Source organism: Hyla sarda, chromosome 1 (genome assembly GCF_029499605.1).
Source record: "Hyla sarda isolate aHylSar1 chromosome 1, aHylSar1.hap1, whole genome shotgun sequence".
NCBI lineage: Eukaryota > Metazoa > Chordata > Amphibia > Anura > Hylidae > Hyla > Hyla sarda.
The window spans coordinates 137,195,998-137,221,256 of NC_079189.1; the positions used below are offsets into that span (position 1 = coordinate 137,195,998).

The following is a 25,259-nucleotide window of genomic DNA, read 5'->3' on the forward strand; positions in this document are numbered from 1 at the left end:
TATGTCATATCATTGACTTTTCAGAGCGCCACAGGCAGTGTTTCTAACCAAAATAAAAATACATTATGTGTAAATGTACTAATGCGGGACGTCTGGAGAGAGAATTTCTTCAGACACAGCAAGCTGCAGGCAGTGCACGGATCAGTCAAAACCATTTTCTGGCTTCAGGTCACCATATTTTTTCTTGCATGCTAGTCAAGCTTTCTATACAACCAATGAATGTAAAAGCTGGAATAGATACTAGACTCCTGGCTTTATTAAATTATAGTTTTCTTGAAATACTGTAGTTTGAACAGAAAGACATGAAACAGAATAAAGGTAAGAGTTGATTTTTTGACTCATTCATAGGAATACAACTGGAAAAGAAATGTTGCATGGTGAATTAATCACTAGTATGATGTAATGTTACATTAGACTCACAGAACACCCTGAGACACCTATCTGTAATAATTGCCAAAATTGTATTCTGGATAACTAGTTAGTAAGTACAACTGTCCAAATCTGAAAGGTACTATGCAGATGATGGATTACTTTTAATGGGTTCGTCTTGCCAAAACATCCCTTTTTAAACCCAATGGGGGAAATTTATCAAAACCTGCCCAGAAGAAAAGTTGCTGAGTTGCCCATAGCAACCAATCAGATCGCTTCTTTCAATTTTGAATGAAAGGCCTCTGAAAAATGGCTATGGGCAACTCAGCAACTTTTCCTCTGGACAGGTTTTGTAAATCCCCAATATTATCAGTTGATCCACTAATGGGACTATGGATCCGGAGTCTCTAACCACTGATGATCAGCTTCTATATCCAGGAGAAAGCATCTGGCTAAACATTTCCCCTGTATGCTGGCCATGCAAACCCTTCTCCACGATGCCCAAATCAGATAACCCCTATAATATGAAAAACAAGGACATTTTTACATGTTCTTATAGCTTTAGGTTGTTCATTAAATGGGATACTCCGTCCTTAGACATCTTATTCCCTATCCAAAGGATAGGGGATAAGATGACTGATCACAGGAGTCCGGGCACTGGGATCTCCGCAATTTCCTTTAGATGGGGATAAGATGGCTAGGGGTGGAGTACCCCTTTAAGGTCATCTAAAGAAGCTCCATAAACTCTGGGAGGAGACAGTCCACAATATTGTGAGCTTGATATGGAGATAATTCTGTTGGGTAAAAATCATGATCTAGACACTAGGGGCAGTGACTAACACTTGAGAGTAGAAAACCTAAAGGTGTTTACACCTAGAAAATCCGCACAAAGGTAATGAGACTCCAAACGAGGGTAACTTAAAAAAATATGTATAGCCTTTCTTCAAATTGGAAATAAAATATCATAAAGGGGTTGTCCAGCCCATAAAAACAAAGTGTCTGTTCGTGGGGTGGTCCGACTGCTAGGTCCCCTGCGATCTCCAGAATGGGACCTCAACTCTTTGGGTGTCCTAGGGCTGCAGGTGATACATTACCCATACATTTTTATTGGACTTCTCACCATCAGACGCATATAGTTTTTTTGGGGGCTGAACAACCCCTTTAATCTCTCTGTAGAACCCTTACATTGATAGAATCCTACTCTCTGTCTCTAAAGGCCCTTAAAGGGGTTCTCAGGTGCTTAGACATCTTATCCCCTATGGCCTGATCGCGGGAGTCCCGCCGCTGGGGACCCCCGGGATCTTGCATGCGGAACCCCGTTTGTAATCATTCCCCGAAGCGTGTTCGCTCTGGGTCTGATTACCGATGACCACAGTGCTGGCGGCGTGTGATGTCACACCTCCGCCCCGTATGACGTCACGCCCCGCCCCTCAATGCAAGCCTATGTGAAGGGGCATGACAGCTATCATGCCCCCTCCCGTAGGCTTGCATTAAGGGGCGGAGCGTGACGTCACATGGGGGCGGAGGCGTGACGTCACACGCCGCTGGGCCTGTGGTCGTCGGTAATCAGACCCAGACCCTATGGGACCTATAACACTGCAAAAAAAAGTAAAAAAAAGTGTTAATAAAGGTCATTTAACCCCTTCCCTAATAAAAGTTTGAATCCCCCCCCTTTTCCCATAAAAAAAATAAAACAGTGTAAATGAAAAAAAATAAACATATGTAGTATCGCCGCATGCATAAATGTCCAAACTATAAAATATATCATTAATTAAACCGAACGGTCAATGGCGTACGCGCAAAAAAAATTCAAAAGTCAAAAAAAGCGTATTTTTGGTCACTTTTTATACCATTAAAAAATTAATAAAAAGTGATCAACTAGTCCGATCAAAACAAAAATCATACCGATAAAAACTCCAGATCACGGTGCAATATTTGAGTCCTCATACTGCCCTGTACATGGAAAAATAAAAAAGTTATAGGGGTCAGAAGATGACATTTTTAACCCCTTAAGGACACATGACGTTCTCATACGTCTCCATTTCCGAGTCCTTAAGGACACATGACGTTTGAGAACGTCATGTGTTTTACCGGCCCCCCCGCAACCATCTGGAGCGGAGCCGGTGCCCGATGCCTGCTGAAATCGTTCAGCAGGCATCGGGGCATATCGCCCAGGGGGGTCATTATGACCCCCCATGTCGGCGATGGCCGCAGATCGCTGGACAATTCAGTCCAGCGATCTGCGGCGGATTCCGGGTCAATCGGGTCTCCAGTGACCCGGTGACCCGGAATTATTGGCTGATCGGGGCCGTCAGAGACGGCCCCGAACAGCCAGAGCCAGCAGGGGTGAGGTGGTACTGGTGCCACCTCACGATCGCCCTGATTCGTCGGCCGGATTACCGGCCGACCAATCAGGGCGCCTGCTGCGGGTGTCACTCCCGCAACCCGCTCCGCCCCTCTTCCGGAGGACGTGAGCGGGTTCGGAACGTGCACCCCGGGTGCTGGGGACCCCGATCCCCGGCGTCAATGTTGGGATCGGGGCCCCAGGAGCAGCGGCGGCGGCGGCGACGACGAGGGACTGACCTGTGCGGCGAGGATTGTTGGAGGTGAGTGACAGCCTCCTGCTGTTGCTTAGCAACAGCTCCCAGCATGCAAAAAGGGCATGCTGGGAGCTGTAGTTATGCAACAGCAGGAGGCAGACCACCACAACTCCCAGCATTCCCTTATGGGCATGCTGGGACTTGTAGTTTTGCAACAGCTGGAGGCACATTCTTTCTATGGAAAAGTGTACCTTCAGCTGTTGTATAACTACAACTCCCAGCTTGCACAATCAGCTAAAGTGCATGCTGGAAGTTGTAGTGGTGCATCTGGTGGTTGCATAACTACAACTCCCAGCATGCCCTTTGGCTGTCGGTAACTGCTGAGAGTTGTAGTTTTGCAACAGCTGAAGGCACACTGAGTTAAGTAGCAAACCAGTGTGTCTCCAGCTGTTGCATAACTACAATCCCCAGCATCCCCAGCCAAAGTAGTATGCCTCCAGCTGTTGCATAACTACAAGACCCAGCATGCCCTTCCGCTGTCCGTACATGCTGGGGGTTGTAGCTTTTGCAACAGCTGAAGGCACACTGGTTGCAAAACACTGAGTTTGTTACCAAACTCGGTGTTTCACAACCAGTGTGCCTCCAGCTGTTGCAAAACTACAACTCCCAGCATGCACTGATAGACCATACATGCTGGGAGTTGTAGTTTTGCAACAGCTGGATGTCCCCCCCCCCCCCCCAATGTGAATGTACAGGGTACACTCACATGGGCGGAGAATTACAGTAAGTATCCGGCTGCAAGTTTGAGGTGCGGCAAAATTTCTGCCGCAGCTCAAACTGCCAGCGAGAAACTTCTGTGAACCCCCGCCCGTGCGACTGTACCCTAAAAACACTACACTACACTAACACACAATAAAATAAAATGTAAAAAACACTACATATACACATACCCCTATACAACCCCCCTCCCCTCCCCAATAAAAATGAAAAATGTCTGGTACGCCACTGTTTCCAAAATGGAGCCTCCAGCTATTTCAAAACAACTACTCCCAGTATTGCCACATAGCCGTTGACTGTCTAGGCATGCTGGGAGTTTTACAACAGCTGGAGGCACCCTGTTTGGGAATCACTGGCGTAGAATACCCCTATGTCCACCCCTATGCAAGTCCCTAATTTAGGCTCACTTTGGAGCCCTGTCGTATTTAAAGGCAACAGTTTAGGGCCACATATGGGGTATCGCCGTACTCGTAAGAAATTGCCTAACAAATTTTGGGGGGTATTTTCTGCTATTACCCTTTTTAAAAATGTAAAATTTTTGGGAAAACAAGCATTTTAGGTAAAAAAAATATGTATTTTTTTACATATGCAAAAGTCGTGAAACACCTGTAGGGTATTAAGGTTCAAATTACCCCTTGTTACGTTCCCAGAGGGGTCTAGGTTCCAAAATGGTATGCCATTTGTTTTTTTTTTGCTGTTCTGGCACCATAGGGGCTTCCTAAATGCGGCATGCCCCCAGATCAAAATTTGCTTTCAAAAAGCCAAATGTGACTCCTTCTCTTCTGAGACCTGTAGTGCGCCAGCAGAGCACTTTTCACCCCCATATGGGGTGTTTTCTGAATCGGGAGAAATTGGGCTTCAAATTTTGGGGGGGGATTTTCCACTATTACCCTTTTTAAAAATGTTAACATTTTGGGAAAACAAGAATTTTAGGTAAAAAAAAATTTTTTTTTTACATATGCAAAAGTCGTGAAACACCTGTAGGGCATTAAGGTTCACGTTACCCCTTGTTACGTTCCCCGAGGGGTCTAGTTTCCAAAATGGTATGCCATGTGTTTTTTTTTTGCTGTCCTGGCACCATAGGGGCTTCCTAAATGCGGCATACCCCCAAAAACCATTTGTCGCTCCTTCCCTTCTGAGCCCTCTACTGCGCCCGCCCAACAATTAACATAGACATATGAGGTATGTGCTTACTCGAGAAAAATTGGGTTTCAAATACAAGTAAAAATTTTCTCCTTCTTACCCCTTGCAAAAATTCAAAAATTGGGTCTACAAGAACATGCGAGTGTAAAAAATGAAGATTTTGAATTTTCTCCTTCAATTTGCTGCTATTCCTGTGAAACACCTAAAGGGTTAATACACTTACTGAATGCCATTTTGAATACTTTGGGGGGTGTAGTTTTTATAATGGGGTCTTTCATGGGGTATTTCTAATATGAAGACCCTTCAAATCCACTTCAAAACTGAACTGGTCCCTGAAAAATAGTGAGTTTGAAAATTTTGTGAAAAATTTCAAAATTGCTGCTGAACTTTGAAGCCCTCTGGTGTCTTCCAAAAGTAAAAACTCATAAATTTTATGATGCAAACATAAAGTAGACATATTGTATATGTGAACCCAAAAAAATATATTTTGAATATCCATTTTCCTTACAAGCAGAGAGCTTCAAAGTTAGAAAAATGCAAAATTTTCATTTTTTTCATCAAATTTTGGGATTTTTCACCAAGAAAGGATGCAAGTTACCATAAAATTTTACCACTAAGTTAAAGTAGAATATGTCACGAAAAAACCGTCTCGGAATCAGAATGATAACTAAAAGCATTCCAGAGTTATTAATGTTTAAAGTGACAGTGGTCAGAATTGCAAAAAACGCTCCGGTCCTTAAGGTGTAAAATGGCCTGGTCCATAAGGGGTTAAACATATAAATTTTCCTGCATGTAGTTATGATTTTTTCCAGAAGTACGACAAAATCAAACCTATATAAGTAGGGTATCATTTTAACCATATGGACCTACAGAATAATGGTGTCATTTTTACCGACATATGCACTGCGTAGAAACAGAAGCCCCCAAAAGTTACAAAATTTTTTTTTTCTTCGATTTTGTCGCACAATGATTTTTTTTCCTGTTTCGCCGTGTATTTTTGGGTAAAATGACTAATGTCACTGCAAAGTAGAATTGGTGATGCAAAAAATAAGCCATAATATGGATTATTAGGTGGGAAATTGAAAGGGTTATGATTTTTAAAAGGTAAGGAGGAAAAAAACGAAAGTGCAAAAACTGAAAAACCCTGAGTCCTTAAGGGGTTAAGCACAAAATATGTGTCAGCAGAACCTGCCCATTTTGATAGAACTGGCCAAGCATCAGTCTGACTGTGGCTCACTCCCTCTCTCTAGATTCCATATACATGAATGCTCAATCAGGCTGTGCATTCATTGGTATGGGCAAATCAGGAGAAACAGCTGTCAGCCAAACAATAGTATAGTTATTCAGGTATATGGCTACCTTATGATATTTCTCCAATTAATCATGAAAGGGAAAACCGAATACTATTACTTACTACAATTAGAAGAATATTACAGCAAAGTGTTGCTATTGTTACTAGTAAGATCATGTATATTTGGCTTCTTCAGAAATATGTACCGGTAAATATAAAGGTTTTAGGTTTTATCATGGGTTTGTAGGAGTTAAGCCATGTTTTCTCAAGGTAATGTTCTGCTCAATTTACATCCTCACGAGTTATTTAGAATAAATTGTGGCCCACTGAAACCTTCTATCCTCAGGTAAGTAGGGGGAGTTCGCAGGGTTGCATGTGCTACCCATGGTCTTACATTTTCAGTGCCAGGACTTTGGTCTTTTTCCATGTAATAATGAGACATAATTAGCTTTCTTCTTATTCCAGGAGCAGGTCTTCATTTCTACTTTGGCTTTGATACTATTTTCTTTGTATGCGTGCCACTTTTTATTCCTTGCCAGATGTTTACCTGGTTCTTGCAAATCTCACATCCTGATCTCTTTAAATAAATGAGTTGGTGTTCATACTTTCCAGGTCATATTTATCATATTTCATGGGCAGCTATAAAAGAAATCCTTGTTGCTAACTACTTGTGAACTGCATTTTGTGATAATTTGCACATTACGGTTGAACAGCAAGATTTAAAAATCTTAACCCTTCCAGTACTTATCAGCTGCTGTATGTTCCTCAGGAAGATTTTTTCTTTTTGATTTTCCTTTCTGTCTGACCACAGTGTTCTCTGCTGACACCACTGTCCATTTTAGGAACTGTCCAGAGTAGAAGCAAATCCCCATAGCAAACTTATCCTGCTCCAGACAGTTCCTAAATGGATAAAGGTGTCAGCAGAGAGCCCTGTGGTCAGACAGAAAGGAAATTCAAAAAGATAAGAACTTCCTGTGGAGAATACAGCAGCTGGTTGGAAGGATTACGATTTTTAAATAGAAGTAATTTACAAATCTGTTTAACTTTCTGGCACCAGTTGATTTAAACATTTTATTTTTCCAGGGGAGTACCCCTTTAAGGTCATGTTCACACACCAGAATTGCATGGAATTCTGCATGAAAATTCTGCATGAATTTATAGCCAATACACTTTGATGAGATCCTGCTGTCCCATTCACGCTGCAGAATTTCTGCTGCAGGAATTCTATTGAAGTGAATGAGGAATTACATTCTGTGGAATTTACTGCAGAATTTTCAAGCAGAATTCCGTGCAGAAATGCTGCCGTGTAAACAAAGCTAAATACATCCTACATACATACGCACTCCTATGTACAAGCATGCACACAGCAATTAAATAAATCGTTACATCCAGGTACAAAACACATTCACCTCATACTGTCATACATGGGAGCAACTGACTTAGGGTGCCTTGGGCAAATATAGTCTTGACTGGGAAAAATTAACGAATGCAAGTACATCAGTTTTATCTGCCCTGCTGTCTTTAACTATAAATATGGATGTTGAGTTTTAACAGGTACAAATTGGCATACTGTAGGTCTGGAGATGTGCTGTATTCCTTAGCATTTTTTTTTCCAGAAATGTGGCACCCCATACTAAAATTCCATACTGATGTATTACTTGTACTCTAGCATTAGTAATTGTGTCCCATTTTGTTTTGGTCACTGTGTACTGTGAGAATGTGAAAGGGGCCATCGTGGACAGTCGGTATGTGTCACCAAAGTTCTTGGCCTCGGTGGAATAAGAGCCGGTAATTTTCCAGTGTCTACGCTGCAGTTTGCAGACTGACACTGCAGTCGTAGTATAGCTGCAAAGCTAACCTGGGACAGCTTTTACTGGGAATGGCCAAGTGTTTGGTGGGGGCTATTCCCCACAATCCAGGTCGCCTTTTGTTGGCCTTAACCCCTTAAGGACCAAGGACGTACCGGTACGTCCTTGGTCCTGCTCTTCTGATATAACGCGGGGTTACACAGTAACCCCACGTCATATCACGGCGGGCCCGGCGTCATAGTGAAGCCGGGACCCGCCTCTAATAGCGCGCAGCGCTGATTGCGGCGCCGCGCGCTATTAACCCTTTAGCCGCGCGCTCAGAGCTGAGCCACGCGGCTAAAAGTGAAAGTGAAAGTTCCCGGCTAGCTCAGTCGGGCTGTTCGGGATAGCCGCGGCTAATCGCGGCATCCCGAACAGCTGACAGGACAGCGGGAGGGCCCCTTCCTGCCTCCTCGCTGTCCGATCGCCGAATGACTGCTCAGTGCCTGAGATCCAGGCATGAGCAGTCATGCAGCAGAATCGTTGATCACTGGTTTCTTATGAGAAACCAGTGATCAGCATAGGAGATCAGTGTTTGCAGTGTTATAGGTCCCTATGGGACCTATAACACTGCAAAAAAAAAAGTGAAAAAAAAGTGAATAAAGATCATTTAACTCCTCCCCTATTAAAAGTTTGAATCACCCCCTTTTCCAATAAAAAAAAAACACAGTGTAAATAAAAATAAAAATAAACATATATGGTATCACCGCGTGCGGAAATGTGCAAATTATAAAAAATATATCATTAATTAAACCGCTCGGTCAATGGCGTGCGCGCAAAAAAATTCCAAAGTCCAAAATAGTGCATTTTTGGTCACTTTTTATATCATTTAAAAATGATCAATAAGTCCTATCAATGCAAAAATGGTACCGTTAAAAACTTCAGATCACGGTGCAAAAAATGAGCCCTCATACCGCCGCATACACGGAAAAATAAAAAAGTTATTGGGGTCAGAAGATGACAATTTTAAACGTATTAATTTTCCTGCATGTAGTTATGATTTTTTCCAGAAGTCCGACAAAATTAAACCTATATAAGTAGGGTATCAATTTAATCGTATGGACCTACAGAATAAATATCAGGTGTCATTTTTACCGAAAAATGTACTACGCAGAAACGGAAGCCCCCAAAATTTACAAAACAGGGTTTTTTTTTTTCAATTTTGTCGCACAATGATTTTTTTACCATTTCACCGTAGATTTTTGGGCAAAATGACTGACGTCATTACAAAGTAGAATTGGTGGCGCAAAAAATAAGCCATCATATGGATTTTTAGGTGCAAAATTGAAAGAGTTATGATTTTTTAAAGGCAAGGAGCAAAAAACGAAAATGCAAAAACGGAAAAACCCCCGGTCCTTAAGGGGTTAAAGGCAGCTTGCTCTATCAGCTGGAGGGGATTGCGTGTTTGTAGCTTACTCTGTGTGAGTGGTGAGCTGAAGTCCTCCATGCTCTGGCTCTAGTCTGAAAGCTGGTGAGCAACCTGCCTGGAGGCCGGAAAATACTCTATTATTGCCGCACGGTATGGACTCAAGTGTACGTTGTTTTCTTTTTCTGCGCTAAGACTGTTTTGTTATTGCCAAGTGTGAATAAAAAAGGAACTTTGATTGGAAAATCCTGATTCCTTTCCTCTATAACTGCAACCGCACCTGTCTACAAGAGCGAGTCATCACAGTACATTATTGTAATTAATAATTAACTGATATACCTCATAAAAAATTAGCAAGGTGGAAATTCCTCTGTTTAAATAGTAACTATATGTAATCTTTTTTTTATCAGTTATGCTATTCGTTCTTCACAGTAGAAATCTTTTATGTCTATATAATTATCTTCAGCTGATCCAAATTATTTGTATAATGTTTTCTCTGAAGTTATTTATCTTGTAGTAACTGAAATGGTAATTAGTATTAATGTTTCAACAGAAATTGTGTTAGAAATGTTTCTTTCATCTTTTTTTGATGTGTTTGGTTTAAAACTGAACTACTCAGTACAGAATGACCATTATCATTGTTGCTTAAAGGGATTACATTCCATGTAATGAGAAAAAATAAAACTCTGGCTACACACCAATATTTTGATTCTATGCATGCTAAAGAAAGTAGTTTTACTATTTTTTAACCTCTAATAGCTCTAGTCTCTTCTTTACCCTCTGTGCATCATGCGACCACCAAGTTGTTGTATTTAACAGGAGTTTATTGCAGTCTGGCTCTTAGTAACTTCACTACCTAGTTCACTATCAGAGCTCTGTGTCATGCCTTTATGTAATGAATGAACATATGAGAAACAGAGGGATGAGAATGGGCAGACTTGAGCTCAATGAATGCAAAGTCGTCATTTGTAGCTTCTGGTCCCCGATGCAAAATCTGCAACAGGGCCCCTTGTGCCAATTATAATTCAGTTTTTTGCTAATTCTACCTCGGCATCACCTATAGCTTTGCCCATGAGTAAGTAGTTCACTGGCACATGGACCAGTGGGAAATCCTTTAAAGTGGAAGTAATTGTCTCAAGCGTACAAAAGAGATAAGCTACTATAAGCAGCAAAAGAGGCTAGTGAGCATAAATAGTGGTATTATGTCGAAAAGATGCATCCTCCATATGCATAATGAGAACAAGTACTTTCATGGTGTGTCATGGTTTAAAAAAAAGGAAAACAAGAAGAGCCAGATTATTTTGACAGGATAGGGGGTACAAACAAAGACAAAGGAACGCCAGGTAAAGTAAAGGAAAGCCAGGGGATAACAACACAGATAGGAGGAGGGGTATGACACAGTGTTATGAGAAGAAGACAAAGCTCAGCTGGTCGTTCATTAAGCCCTGTGGGTATCACTGTTTTTAGACACATGATCCATTCCGTTTCTTTCTGAAGGATCACTTTGTCCCAGGCTTCTCCTTAGACTATTAGGTTTTTCAGTGATTCCTTAAAAATGTTATATAACACTATATGAAGGGATGCGGTAACATAGTAACATAGATACATAGTTCATAAGGTTGAAAAAATACCAGAGTCAATCAAGTCCAACCTTTAACCCTAATAAGTCCCTACTGAGTTGATCCAGAGGAAGGCAAAAAACCCTCATACTAGAGGTAAAAATTCCTTCCCGACTCCAAATAGGGCATCAGAATAAATCCCTGGATCAACATTCTGTCCCTATAGATCTAGAATCCATAACCTGTAATGTTGTTATTCTCCAAAAATGCATTCAGACCCCTTTTAAATTCTTTTACCAAGTTAACCATGACCACCTCCTCGGCGTGAGAATTCCACAGTCTCACTGCTCTTACCGTAAAGAACCCCGTCTGTGCTGGTGTACAAACCTTATTTCCTCTAAACGTAGGGGATGCCCTCTTGTTATAGATACAGTCCTGGGTACAAATAGATCAGTGAGACCTGTATGAAAGCTAATATATGGTGGCATGCTATAGCTTTGCTTTGCTCCAATTGGCTGACAGCAGGAAAGGAGAATTTTCATCTAATACTGAGATATCCCCAGTTAAATGGAGTGCCATAAAGAGTTATTTCATTCGGCAAGTGACAGTTACACTTTGGGTTTATGGGAGCTCCCTTGTGCTGTTGTTTCATGATAATGGGTTTTTAACCTCTAAATATAAACAAGGATATTTTATTCAGTATTCAGAGAACTTTCAAGAGAAATTGAAACACATAAATAACATTATCATTGAAAATATCCCAAATTAGGAATTTAGACAACAATAAAAAAAATGAAAAGAATTTGCTGTTGGTTGGAATATCCTGTCAAAATGTCAGTTTTTGGATGAATAGAAGGAATCTCAGTTTAAAATATCTTCTGTCAAATTGTTAGGATTATACAATTTAATAGAGCTTCTTCACAATGGTTCCTAACAAAAGCAACACTCTACTGTTCACAACCCCAATATGTAAAACAAAAATACAGTCTTAGACATTTGTCTGGCAGTCAGCAAGTCATAGTACACATGATTCAGGGTGAGCCAGGAAATGGAGTTGTGCATGTGTTATTTATTATCATGACCCGGTTGTACTACCTGGATAGCTTCCAAGTGTTACCATATTAGTAAATAGTGAGGCAGTAGAGGAAAGATAGGACGGCACCACTCAGCATCATGTAATGCAACACAAAATTCTATACACAGTCACGGATGGCGAGTGTAAGGACTGGAGGACAGGGGTGCACGATGCACGAAAAATTGACATCCACGTAGAATTCACAGCAAGGAAATTCACATCGGCACTCACCTGTTAAAAATGAACTTTTATTTCCACATCTTCATAAAACAAAAGCTGTCCTTGGTGGGATCGGGAAACAGAAAACGCAACAGCCGAAGCTGTGCGGGTGGGAGGCAACAAGCTGGTGTTGCGGGTATTCCGCTTCCTCTAGCACTTTCTGTTTCCTGATCCCACCAAGGCCGGCTTTTGTTTTATGAAGATGTGGAAATAAAAGTAAATTTTTAACAGGTGAGTGCCGATGTGAATTTTCTTGCTGTGGATTCTATATTAGTGAATAGTATTGTTTTTCAGCAGATAATGAGTCTGAGTATTTCTGTTGGACATTGTGTGTCAGTGTATCACTGTGTGCATGTGTTGTGACTGTAACTCGGCAGGCAAAGCACATATAGTACAAATTTGTCTGCAAATGTAACAATACATGCTAGTCACAAGGTCCATGGTAATTGTGGTTAAAGGGGTACTCCAGGGAAGTATGCATATAAAAAAAAAAGCTCCAAAGCCACCACACTACCTGGATATGTTCCCTGTTAGGCTGGGTTCACATAGGTCCAGTATCCGGCATAGGTGAACTCAGCCTAAATCTAGACACAACTGATGCCGCAACTGATGACAAGTTGACATGGTTTTGCGCAGCGGACAGGGGAACGCAGCAAGCTGCATTTCACTGTCAGATACCTTTCGGCATATCCAACCATCGGGCATCAAAATTGAGATGCTGAATGATTGTGAACTGTCCCATTCAAATGAATGGGATCAGTTCAAGCATCAGTTGGAGGGAAACTGTGTCGGACGTTTGATATATGTGAACCCAGCCTAAATGATCCTGCCTGATATGCATGGCTCCTGTGACTTCTGTGGTCTTCTCTGGCTGGTTGATATGGTTGATATTCTTTGCCATCCTTGCCTCAGTTTGTAGTAAGAGGTTTGAGAGAGGATAACAGTATTTTCCTCACTTCTGCATGTAAGTGACAACGGAAAGAGGGGAAACTGCTATTTAGATAAGGAATGATAATTAGACAACTAAATAGGTTGAGGAGAGGGAAAGGATAGGCTATGGGTTTAGTTCCCCTCTTTAAGTCATCTGGTTACTAGATGCCAGTAGAATGAATAGGATGACAATGTTCTGAGCTAGTGTATTTTCACTATAGTTACACTTTTAATCACAGAAGAGGCCAAATATCTCTGCATTTTCCAGTTTTTAATGGTGTTAGATTCTATTAGTTATAGCTGATGTTGGTGTTTAAAGCATTATATTCCTTTGTCCTCACAGCCTCCATTATCAGAGCACCTATTTTCCACTCCACTTTACTTTTTGTTATTTAGATGAACAGCAAATATCTTGTGCCAGCTCCAACAATAGAAAGTGAAGTGCAACGGAGAATGGGCACCATGAAAATGGCGGCTATACTGAGTGAGAGAGGCAAGAATTAGACAACCTAAACATATTTATAGACATATTTTTTTTGTCAGACAACTCCTTAAGAAGTGGCCTTAAGGACAATTACATTTTTACGTTTTCGTTTTTTCCTCCTCGCCTTCTAAAAATCATAACTCTTTTATATTTTCAGACTAGTATGAGGGCTTGTTTTTTGCATGACCAGTTGTCCTTTGTAATGACATCACTCATTATATCATAAAATGTATGGAGCAATCAAAAAACACTATTTTTGTGGGGAAATTAAAAAGAAAAACGCAATTTTGCTAATTTTGGAAGGTTTCGTTTTCACGCCGTACAATTTACGGTAAAAATGACATGTGTTCTTTATTCTGAGGGTCAATATGATTAAAATGATACCCATTATTACATACTTTTATATTATTGTTGTGCTTAAAAAAAATCACAAACTTTTTAACCAAATAAGTACGTTTATAATCCCTTTATTTTGATGGCCTATAACTTTTTTATTTTTCCGTATAAGTGCGGTATGAGGGGTCATTTTTTGCGCCATGATCTGTACTTTTTTTTATACCACATTTGCATATAAAAAACTTTTAATACATTTTTTATAATTTTTTTAAATAAAATGTATTCAAAAAGTTGCAATTTTGTACTTTTTTTTTTACGTTCACTGTTCGGGATCATTAACATTTTATTTTAATATTTCGGACATTTACGCACGCGGCGATACCAAATATGTCTATTAAATTTATTGTTTACGCTTTTTGGGGGTAAAATAGGAAAAAACTGACTTTTTACTTTTTTATTGGGGAGGGGATTTTTCACTTTTTTTTACTTTTACATTTTTTTTACATTTTTTTTACACTTGAATAGTCCCCATAGGGGACTATTCATAGCAATACCATGATTGCTAATACTGATCTGTTCTATGTATAGGACATAGAACAGATCAGTGTTATCCGTCATCTTCTGCTCTGGTCTGCTCGATCTCAGACCAGAGCAGAAGACACCGGGAGCCGGAAAGAGGAAGGTGAGAGGACCTCCGTGTGTCGTTCTGAATGATCGGATCCCCGCAGCAGCGCTGCAGGCGATCCGATCATTCATTGAAATCGCGTACTGCCGCAGATGCCTGGATCTGTATTGATCCCTGCATCTGAGGGGTAAATGGCGGACGTCCGCGAGATCGCGGGCGTCGGCCATTGCCGGCGGGTCCCTGGCTGCGATCAGCAGCCGGGATCAGCCGCGCATGCCACGGGCATCGCTCCGATGCCCGCGGTTATGCACAGGACGTAAATGTACGTCCTGGTGCGTTAAGTACCACCGCACCAGGACATACATTTACGTCCTGCGTCCTTAAGGGGTTAAAATACTTGGGCTCCTTAAGTAGGTTATCCCAAGAAGCTCAGGATAGGGTATAAATAGCTGATCAGTGGGAGTCCAACCATTTACAAATTACCAAACAATTATGTCTAACTAGCTGAGCACCCGGCATTGCCCGGATTTTCCTTACTCATCCTTGTTGGGGAGGAAAATCAACAAAGGAGGAAGCTTTTGACTTCATATCCCATCCCCAAATATTGTTGTCATATCCCAACCCCATATCCCGTCCTCATATCTCAACCTCATATCCTGACCTCATATCCCGTCCTCATATCCCGACCTCCTATGCTGTCCTCCTATCCCATCCTCCTACCCCGTCCTCATATCCTGTCCTCATATTTTGACCTCATATCTCGACCTCATATCCCGACCTCCTATCCCGTCCTCATATCCAGTCCTCATATGCCATCCTCCTATCCCAACCTCCTATCTCGTCCTCCTATCCCATCCTCCTATCCCGTCCTCCTATCCCGTCCTCATATCTCGACCTCATGTCCCGTCCTCATATCCCATCCTTATATCTCTTCCTCATATCCTGTCCTCATATCTCGACCTCCTATCCCGACCTCCTATCCCGACCTCATATCCTGATCTCCCATCCCGTCCTCCTATCTTGACCTCATACCCTGTCCTCCTATCCCAACCTCCTATCCCGACCTCCTCTCTTTGTGAGATGGGGTATGGCTTGCAAGTTGGATTAACACATTCACCAGGAGATGCAGAGCGGAGCTTGTGGAGTAAGGTACTGGAATTCCAGTATACTCGCATTGGACTTGAAACAAAAACCCATATTTTATGTAAGGGTGTAGGTAAAGGTTAATTTAAATATCATATCTTTTTATTTTACATATAATATGTGTACCAGGTATTATTGAAATATCTCCAGCCGTACGGAAGTTATGTGGGAACACACATTTCCCATTGATTTGCATGGGACTTTAAACAAAAAACCCCGACCCTCACAAATGGGGGTAGTTAAGGGTTAAATTAACTATCATATATTTTAAGTGGACATATAAGTAACATGTGACCAAGTATTATCGAAATATCTCCAGCCATTTGGAAGTTATGCAGTAACATATATTTCCCATAGACTTGCATGGGACTTTAAACAAAAACCCTGTCCCTGGCAAATGGGGGTGAGTAAGGGTTAAATCACCTATCCTATGTTTGTTGTTGACATATAAGTAACTTGTGTGCCAAGTTTAATGTTAATATCTTTAGACATTTGGACGTGATGCAGGAACACACACACACATACACACATACACGCACACATTGAGTTTTATACATATATACTAGCTGAGTACCCGGCGTCACCCGGTTTTTCCTTCCTAATCCTTGTTGTGGAGAAAAATCAACAGAGGAAGCTTTTGACTTCATATCCTGTCCTCATATATTGTTGTCATGTCCCAACCCCATATCCAGTCCTCATACCCCATCCTCCTATCCTGACCTCCTATCCCATCCTCCTATAATGACCTCCTATCCCGTCCTCCTATCCCGTCCTCCTATCTCGACCTCCTGTCCCATCCTCCTATCCTGTCCTCCTATCTAGACCTCCTATCTCGACATCCTATCCCATCCTCCTATCCTGTCCTCCTATCCCGACCATCCCGTCCTCCTATCTCGACCTCCTATCTATCTCGACCTCCTATCCCAACCTCCCATCCCGTCCTCATATCCTGACCTGTAATATGTGTACTAAGTATTGAAATATCTCAAGCCGTAGGGAAGTTATATGAGAACATACATTTCCCATTGATTTGCATGGGACTTTAAACAAAAACCCTGATCCTGGCAAATAGGAGTGAGTAAAGGTTAGATCACCTATCCTATGTTTGTCTTTGACATAAAAGTAACATATGTGCCAAGTTTCATGTTAATATCTTTAGCCGTTTGGACGTGATTTTGGAACATACATACACACACACATTGGCCCAGATTTATCAAAGAATGTCTACGGTAGAGCTATTTTCCCATGTTTATGTGGGTGGTGGGTTTGACTAGCGTGCATCTTATTTATCAAGAAGGTGCATCAGGATGATGAATTTTGCGCAGCTCTGCTGTGGTGGGAAAAGCTCTACCACATACACTTTTTCTAGACGCTTGTGAGGGAGGGAAGTAAACACTTTCCCGGGTCCTGAATTTGGCAGGTTAGGTGTTTTTACTTACTTTCACAGAGCTGCTGGGACATCTTTACTTGCATTTTAGATACTACAATCAATTTGATTGTGGTGTCTAAGGGGTTAAAGCCGGGCATCATCATGATCGGTGATGTCTGGCATTAGAGATGGGTCCTGGTTGGCAGATAGCTGCCAGGATCACCCAGCTATGACCAGCGCTCAACTCCTGAGCGCATGTCATAGAAGGTGAGTGGGACGCTGTCGTCCACAAGAGGTTAAAGGTTGCATTGTGGAAAGTAGAAGTGATTCTCACGCCTACTGGTAGGTGGTGTAGCTTTGCGCCTAAAAAAGTACCTTTGCGCACAAAATAGCGAAATGATAAATACATGACCACTGCCTGGTCAACAAGAAAAAGTTCTATGGGTAGGCAAAAAGAGTGAAACTGTCTATGTCAAAAGACGCCTAAAAGTCACTAAATATGCTGCTTGCGCTTGAACTGTGCCAAAACATAGACAAAAAAATGCTCTAAAAGCAATGATAAATCTCCCCCATTGAAATTTATATATATATATATATATATATATATATATATATATATATATATATATATATAGATAGATAGATAAAATACTAATGTCCACACATTAGTATTAGGACCTAATATCAAGTGTCATTAAGAAGTACCTCTCAATAGATCGTTCGTTTTTTTTCTCACTCCAATACACTGATGCTGACTTATCAGTCAAAAAGTATGCATCGAGTAATGGCTTGGGTGGCAGGATATATGCTTAAATGTTCGCACCACTGCTTAAGCCCGAAACTTGAGCAAGACTACAGGCGTTTAATTTACAGATTTCGTGAAAGTGCCATAAACTTGCACAGGACTTCTGTGGACTTCTCAGACTTGCATATATTCTGCTGCCCAAGATATACGCTTTACGATTGAAAAGTCAGCATCAGTGTATTTGAGTACAAAAGAAAAGAAAAAAAAGAAAATAAAAGAATGATCCATTAGGTGGTATAAAAAACAACATCATTAATACTGTATCTTTATTTTCCAGGCTCCAAAAGGTAATAGCGACCTGTTTCCATTTGTCTGGATATGGTTGATGAAATATGTACTGAAATCGGAAAAAGCCTGGGAGCTCTAAATATGTGCTATATATCTTATGTTAGTAATGAAAAATAATGGGTTTCCCTTAATCTGTTTAGTGTAATATATTTTCTGGTAAATTCCATTGTTAATGCTACATTTCTGGTTTAGACACCAATGCAGTGGGATAAACACTACATCCTTTATATCAGTGGTCTAAAACTGTAGCCCTCCAGATGTTGCAATGCGTCAACTCCCAGCAATGAGTGACTGGGCATGCTGGGAGTTGAAGTTTTGCAACATCTGGAGGGTTACAGTTTGAGAACACTGCTATATATGATGCATACTAAACTGCTTAGCATTTTTTTGTTTCACATTTATTGAGCTGGTTTCTGGAAATGTCATTTGTTTTATATATGAGAATATGTGGTAGCCCAGTAGTGCTTCTTTCTGTGGTGCAGGGTGCATAGATCTTGTGCATTACTCATGGTGGTTAGATGTATCACTACGTGAAGCCAGGGCACCGTTAACCTATACGGTCTGAGGATCCAACTGCTTCTCCTGGGACAGGCGTGGGATAATAAATACACCGATGCCAGGTTACGGATGACTGTCTTTACTGAGGCAGGAGTAGATGTTGCAATCCTCACAGCGCATATTATAGTAGCCGAGATGCAGAATGACCCTTGGGAGCCCTGTAGACTTGCTATGACTTGAAGTATTTTACACCCACTTGGCTTTACTTGTTGCAGGCTTAAGACTTTAGACTTAATTCTGAGGCCTCCCACGCTGATCAGGGTTAATGCTACACCGCCAGGGTATGAATTGTCACTGTGTGGCCCATCGACTCTCCGGCTCTTGTGCTCACAGCAAGGAATTTCTGACTCCTCCTGGAAGTGGAACACTTGCAGAATGGCGTGGTCGCTTGCTTGAAGATTTTCTTTAGGGTTCCCTTGAATAACCTTACACTCCTACTAACTCTTCTCCACACAGCAGCTGACACTGAGCTCTGCACTAAGACTCTCCAAACTTCTAACACGGAGTTAGATTGAATAACTCCTCACCCCCTTCACTATATATAATCAGGGTCATATGGTACTCTGCATTAGAGATTAGCAAATTTTTAGAAACATTTGATTCGGTCCGAATTTATTTCCAGCGAATCTGTATTAAAAAACGGCCTGCAAATTTCTGGCTTACAGAGAGCCTCAATATGGGTGTAGAACACTTTGCTTTGCTGTAACACGCATAGGGTGTGTGCTGGGTTAATGAAATAATTCTGTTATTCCGTATGACATGCAAATTAGCGGCATTGCTATTAGATTCACTGTTGCAGAGGGGCACAATGACATGATCAGGATTCATCAGACCCGGAGCGATGTACGAGCGGGGTGCTGCATGAAAGATTGCGGGGGTCCCCAGTGGCGGGACCCCCGCGATCAGGTATCTTATCCCCTATCCTTTGGATAGGGAATAAGATGTCTTAGGCCCGGAGTACCCCATTAATAATATTATTAGGATAAAATATATGTACCCCAATTTTTTTTTTAAATCAAACAAAAGGAAAGGTGTGCAAAAAACACCATGTACCACCTACACCACCAAGTATTGATGTGATGCAGAGACCTCTAAAGGGTGGAAGGGTACAACGTATGGTTCATTGTAACCGGGGGGGGGGGGGGGGGTAAAAACTTCCCTCCTCACAGGAACTTCTCCCTATTTCCACCTGCAAACACTGCCATTTCCCAGGGATTTTAGGTGGAAATAGGGAGAGGTTCCTGTGTGGAGCCGCCCTTTTTAAGACAAGTAACACTTTCCTCGAAATGGTGGAAGGGAACAACGTATTTTCCATTGTAGCAGGTGGGGGTAAAAAATTCCCCTGGAAGGCCCTACTCTCGCCCCATTAATTCCCTTCTTGGTAAGTGTTACTCGGCCTAAAAAGGGTGTCCCCACACAGGAAACTCTCCCTATTTCCACCTAAAAACTCTGTGAAATGGCAGTGTTTGCAGGTGGAAATAGGGAGAGGTTCCTGTGTGGGGCCGCCCTTTTTAGGGCGAGTAACACTTGCAAAGTAGGGAATTAATAATGCGAGAGTAGGGCCTTACAGGGAAAGTTTTTAGCCCTCACCGGTTACAATGGACCATACGTTGTTCCCTTCCACCTTTTAGAGGTCTTTGCATCACATCAATACTTGGTGGTGTAGGTGGCACATTGTGTTTTTTGCACACCTTTCCTTTTGCTTGAGTTCCTAATTTTTTTGCTGAGGAATGTCTGTAACTGGAGAGCAGCACCATAAATATGTTTTGCACTATGCAAATTTGTGAAGTGTTGGTGTGGCACCATGGTCAATCTGCTAGGCATTGGTGGGTGGAAATCCAGGCTGATCCATGCCTGATTCATCTTCACAAAGCTCAGTCTCTCCACATTTTTTGTGGACAGACAAGTTCTTCTTGGGGTTACTATGGCCCCCGCAGCACTAAACACCCACTCTGATGGCATACTACTGGCCGGGCAGGACAGCTTTTCCAGGGCAAACTCTGCTACAGTAATTGCGGCCCCAAATCAAGTTTGGCTGCCCAGAAGTCCAGCGGATCTTCAAGGTGTGTTGGCATGGTCATGTCAAGGTATGCCAGTACCTGCTGGTTCAGGTCCTGGTCTAGGTCTACCTGCTGCTGATGAGCAAGTGAGCATGCATCGTGCCATTTGTGCAAGAGACTCAGAGGGACTCTCTGCCTCCATCTCCACTGCATACTGCCACGATGTGTCTGTGTCCTCTGTCTCGCCTTCCTCATAACCCTCTAGCTGCTCCTGCTCCTCCTCTCTTGTCAGATGACTAGAAAAACCGCCCATCTTGCAAAATCTAAACTGTGTTCCACTGTGCCCCTCCCCCTCCTCCTCCAGTTCAGCCCCCACAGGGCTCATGTGGTTGTGAGATGTAGGCGCCATGTCTCCAGTACCCTGACCAGCCATCATTTCCAACACGTGTTGTAAGAAATGAAGCAGTGGAATGACATTGGTCGTCAACCCTGTAATCCTGGCGGCTGACTAATAATGTTGATTCCTCAAAGGGCCTGAGCAAACGACAGGTGTCACGTATGAGCTGCCACTGGTTGACATTGAAGTTACACAGGGGAGTCCCCCTATCAGCTTGAATCATCAAGAAATCAGTGATGGCTTTTCTCTGTTCTTATAGTTGGTCCAACATATGGAGGATATGTGTGGAAACGCCACAAATCAGACTATATTGGGGGATACCGTTCTGCCGCTACCGCTAAAGGAGGGTGTGCTTTGCGGTGTACGAGTGGCTGCAGTGCATGCAAAGTTTCCTTCCCATTGTTAGGATGTCTTGCAGATGGGGGGGAATACTTCAGGAACCACTTGACAATCAGATTGAACATATGTGCCATGTAGGGCGCATTGGTTCAGCCTTCCCAGTCGCAGCGCAGACAACATGTTCTTCCTGTTGTCGGTCACCATGGTTCCCATCTTCAGTTTTGTGGAGTAAGCCATGATTTGATTTCTTGATGTATGACTTTTAGCAGTTCCTCCCCTGTGGAGGCAAACCATGTGAAGAACAGCGTGACACTGCCGTGCCCTACACACATGGTATGCTGGAGGGGCACTGAGACTTGTCTGTGCAGTGGAGGCTGAGGACACGGTGGAGGATGAGGAGGCGGAGTCGCACACTGTCACAGGACCAACGGCCTGAGAGCGTGGAGGCAGAAGTGGCGTGACCTGTTCAAGTTGCTGTTGTGGCTGTGCAGGAACCACATTTACCTGGTGGCCAATAAAGTACATGTATTGTCCCTGGCCGTAGTTACAGCTCCAGATGTTGGCGCTGCCGTGCACTTTGGTACACACCGACAGGCTAAAGGACTGGCCCACCTTATGTTCAACAAAATTGTGGAGGGCTGGTACTACATTCTTCGCAAATAAATAATGGCTTGGGACTCTCCACATCAGCTCGGCACAAGCCATCAGTTCTCTGAAAGGTGCAGAATCCACCACTTGAAAAGGTAGGGACTGCAGAACAAGCAACTTGGACAACAGCACATTCAGCTTCTGCACCGTTGGATGAGTGGGAGCATACTGTTGTCTCTTGGACATGGCTTCGCGGATGGATTGCTGGCTGTATGAATGAATTGAAGTAGGAGGAGCACACCAATGCTGCAGCACACAGTCGCTGCGTACTACACCCAAAATTGCACTCTCTCTCTCAATCTCACTCCTTTCCCTATCAGTGCTTATAGGCTGGATTTGGGCTTGAGGTGAATCTCTGCTGTAAAAAAAGCTTTTATGTGCAACACACTGCTCTCTGTCCCTCTCTGCAAAAGAACGCTGATGTGACTGGAAGGTGAATCGCTGTGGTAAAAATGCTTTCTGTGCAATACACACTGCTGTCCGTCCCTCTCTCTCTCTCTGTAATAGAACACTCATGTGACTGGCCGCATGATAGCTGCCAAATATATAGGGCTGTGACATCACAGGAGTGACTGCTGCAGTTAGGCTGCATGCTGCATGTTATTCAGGGTCATCCCGCCGACCCTTTTTCCCTCCTTCCCAGGATTCTTTGCCCCATGTCCTCACATGTGGATCTGCCATTTTAGATGCCCGGCCCCTGGAGCCTGGACCGCACTAAATGGAGTTTAATGAAGCAATTTGCGCAATCAAATTGTGGCAATATTCGCATTAGTTACGAATCAAATATTTCCTTAAATTCGTAACGAATTTGGATTTGTCAGATTCGATTTGCTCATCCCTGCTCTGCATCATACCTCCTAACAGATATACTTTAAATTTCTTTAAGACACAGTGCAAAACATTGTAAATCAACAGACAAAGACCATAATGAACATTAAGGCATCACCTGAGAAGCAGGGCCTAGCGTAGGCACCTGACACAATGTTTACCTAACAGGACCCACTCTGGTACTTGGACACCACAAGATTAGTTTAGAGAGTGGAGGAAAAGTGAATATGATAATGACATGGATCCACAATCCCCCTACTCTTTAACATACAAGGATCCTATAGTAGTTGCCATTAACTTTATAGCACATTCTATAAAATGCCCTTGCATAGCTCTAAGAAGAAACTGCCAATACACTTTATTCTTCTTGGACACTTCAGCTTGCATTTGCCTCACACATTTTAGTCCTGCCAAACGTTAAAGAAATATTCAGTAGCACAAAATGTTCAATCAATGAAAAAAAGGCATTCCTTTAATGGTTGTTTTCTATTAGATTTATGTTTGTAATATTTCTCTTGGATGTTTAGCAGAAGTGAAATGCAAAATTAAATTTTTTAAGTGTATTCATGTAACTTAGGTTTTTATCATTAGCAATTAGATTTTATTAGACGTCCTTATTGAAATTCAAACTTATTTGGAGAAGTAGATGTTTTAGGTCCTTAGACTGTGGAGTAAAATTTAAAGAAACTGAAGTTTTTTTTTTTTTTCATTTTTTTTAGTTTAGAAAACTGTCTGGTCCCATATTTTATCTAGATTCATTCAACGGTCAGGCAATTTTTAATATGTATAAAATAGAGGACCAAAATCTGGTTACTACTGGACAGACGCATAGAAGTTAGGGTAGTTACTTGTACAATACTGTGCCCTGGTACTTAATACGCAGTGACTGCATTTCCCCATACTGTGGTCAGGACAAGATGGCTACTGTAATCAGCAGCCAAGGACCCTGCACTAATGGTGGATATCAGTGATCATGCTGATGTCCACCATTAACCCTTTAGATGCTGTGATCAATATTGATCACAGGCGTAAGCGGGGGGCTTTGTGAGATTGATAGGACCACCCGCAGTCCAACGCCGTGCCTGTTTAGTGGATTAAATGCAGAGCTGTGATAAGATTAGTAGCAGCACTCGGCAGCGCTGGAAGCCCCCTATTTATTGCCCTCATTACAGCTCTGCATTTAATCCACTACGCAGGCATGGCGCCGTCCATACAAGGAAAATGCAATGCTAGAACATTGACAATATTGCCTACCATTCATCGCGGGGAAGTATCAACATATATGGACATTTATCAATGGGTTTAGTCAGGTTTTCTTTACTATAATTGACGCAAAATTGTCGCAACTGCGACTACACGATTTTTCGTGCGACATTTTGACTGGAAAGCGAGAAAAGCAAGTTTTCCTAAAATTTACTATGTAGTTATAATTTTAAAATGGACTACGGGTAGTCAGGTATATATTAACTGCGACAGTCGCAACTGCGCAAAAAAAAGTCGCAACAGCGTTAAAAATTTACTAAATTTACTCCAGCTCAAACATGGAGCAGAAAAAGCTACTACCAAAGTAAAAAAGGGAAAATTGCTTACGTGAAAGAAAATTATCAACAGGCTGAAAGCAGATGATAAATACGTTGCACATAAGCAAAAAAAAAAAGTAAGGAAAAAATTACTAAAAAAAAGAATACATAAGCAAACATTGATAAATGTCCCTCATAGTTCTTACCAGCACACCGCGCCAACCATAGCACAGAGACTATAATACTCCGTGTCCCAAATTACTCTGTTACAAGTGTCACCTATTTATATGCTTTTATATGTATTTTTTATCATATCCATTTAATTTTTGCACTTTTATTATATCTTGTGACCCATCTGAAGCAAGGGCCCTACTAAAGACCTTACATTACAGTTCAAACTATTTAAATAAATGTTCTTTAAATACTGGACATTTTCTCTCTTGCATTTATTCTCTTGCATCTTTTTCCTCTACTTTCTGCTATTTACTCACCCTTAATACTGGACATTTTTCTTGCATCTTCTTTTTCTCTATTTTCTGCTATTCACTCACCCTTAGCCTAGCAGGACTGCTACTATATTTTTTGTCTTCTCACATCCCAAAAGACATGGAATAAAAAGTGACAAAAAGTCACATATATGCATAAGTGGCACTGATAAAAACTGCAGGATTGTTCGTGCAGATCTCTGCTTCCAGCATTCACCCACCACTGCTCATCCCCTATTACACGGGAAGACGTGTGGCTGACTAAAGATGATTTTTTTGGCAGGTCAGAATGAAGCGATCAGCCAAACAACATCCAAT

General features: G+C 42.0%; 1 protein-coding gene across 1 annotated transcript in view; it reads left to right on the plus strand.

Moving 5' to 3' along the window:
* Nucleotides 1-25,259, plus strand: part of PDGFC (platelet derived growth factor C) — a 345,852-nt gene that overhangs the window by 296,606 nt on the left and 23,987 nt on the right. The window lies entirely within an intron of this gene.